Raw genomic sequence first — 2,033 nt, 5'->3', positions numbered from 1 at the left:
GCTTCCCTCAGCCCACAGTATTGCAGATGTTTATTTAAATGGAGGATCCGGTCGAGTCTCTTCAGTTTGAAGCACCTGCATCTTTTCATTCATAGTCTAGACCTGTTGGCGCCTGTGTAAATAATTTTCCAGAGAACAGAGACTTCGTAAATCAAATTATGCGTAAGGGTAATGTCAACATCCTTCCTTTTTTGCCACTTTGAGAAACATAAACTGACACATAAACACGCACAGTCATGTTTTCATTTTAGGTTAAAGACGAATTCATTTGATTCATTTTAATGGTTGTTACATAGGCTTTTGTAAATCATAAATAAATATGGATTTTACAAAAAAAGCAGAAACATTGTCTCTATTTTGTGTGTGTGTGAAGCTTCACTCTTTTGTCTGTTTGTTTTTTAAATAAGATTATGCTGATACAATATTTAAGGTTTAGTGAGGTTATATATTTCCATCAATATTTTGCAAAAAAAAAACTTTTTCCCGTATTTGAGAAATGTATTATTTTAAATATTTAAGTAAATATATATTGTAATATTACCTTTATTTGACCAGAAAAAAAGACTCGCTGAGATAAAAAATACGCATTTTTATTTCTGTTTTACAGAAAAGCTTCAAAAATGGGTCGAGTCTCTTCAGTTTGAAGCACCTGCATCTTTTCATTCATAGTCTAGACCTGTTGGCGCCTGTGTAAATAATTTTCCAGAGAACAGAGACTTCGTAAATCAAATTATGCGTAAGGGTAATGTCAACATCCTTCCTTTTTTGCCACTTTGAGAAACATAAACTGACACATAAACACGCACAGTCATGTTTTCATTTTAGGTTAAAGACGAATTCATTTGATTCATTTTAATGGTTGTTACATAGGCTTTTGTAAATCATAAATAAATATGGATTTTACAAAAAAAGCAGAAACATTGTCTCTATTTTGTGTGTGTGTGAAGCTTCACTCTTTTGTCTGTTTGTTTTTTAAATAAGATTATGCTGATACAATATTTAAGGTTTAGTGAGGTTATATATTTCCATCAATATTTTGCACAAAAAAAAATTTCAGTATTTGAGAAATGTATTATTTTAAATATTTAAGTAAATATATATTGTAATATTACCTTTTTTTGACCAGAAAAAAAGGCTCGCTGAGATGAAAAATACGCATTTTATTTCCGTTTTACAGAAAAGCTTCAAAAATGATCTCTATTTTATAAGAATGGTTTGTTAAATTTTATATATTGCTTCACTTATTCTTTTTAAGAAAGAAAATAAGATTATGCTGACATTATTATTTGATTATTTAAAATATAATAATAATAATGGCAGCCTTTTAATTACTTTTTCCATTAAAAGACCCAACGGTTTCTACTTTGCCCCACAAAAATCACAATAGATTTTAATTCAGAAAATGAAAACCTATTAAATAAAAGTTAAAAATGTCATTGTGAGTGAATTTCATTTTATTGCATTTTTGAAAAATCTATAGATCTGAATACAAACATAAGCATTGTTGACATTGCATTAAAGAATAACAAACTTCGGTAATTACCATGGAGCTGTAGTTGTGGCATCTTAATATGGCTTTTGTATTATTATCAGAGTTGTATTATAAAACAGTGGGAGCAAAGGTTCAAGTTTTTTGTATGAACCTATATCGTTGGTTACTTACAGAGTAGGTTTGGTTACACAAGGCAGTTGTGTTTTGTCATCTGAATTCTCTGTGGGCGTATGACATGCTGTGTTCAAGACACTGCAGTCTTACATTAATGACACCTGGATCTGCTCGAAAACATGGCTCACAGACAGATGCTAATGTACAGATAGAAATATTGGGAAAATAGAAATGTGTGTGTGGATTTAATGTTTTTGAGGACAGTTTTGAGAAGAGTTTTGAATGTATTCCAGTAGCCCCTCACTGCAGAACACAAGATCCAGGGGGCGTGGTTGGATCCACATCTAGGGGGTGGAGATTGGAAAACAGCTTTCAGCACACAGTGGAATGTTCTTCGGTTTGGGACATTGACCCGGCTTCACTGCGT

Source organism: Sinocyclocheilus rhinocerous, unplaced genomic scaffold (assembly GCF_001515625.1).
Source record: "Sinocyclocheilus rhinocerous isolate Xijiao unplaced genomic scaffold, SAMN03320098_v1.1 scaffold827, whole genome shotgun sequence".
NCBI lineage: Eukaryota > Metazoa > Chordata > Actinopteri > Cypriniformes > Cyprinidae > Sinocyclocheilus > Sinocyclocheilus rhinocerous.
The sequence above is the reverse complement of the archived record's forward strand: the minus strand, read 5'-3'. Positions refer to the sequence as shown.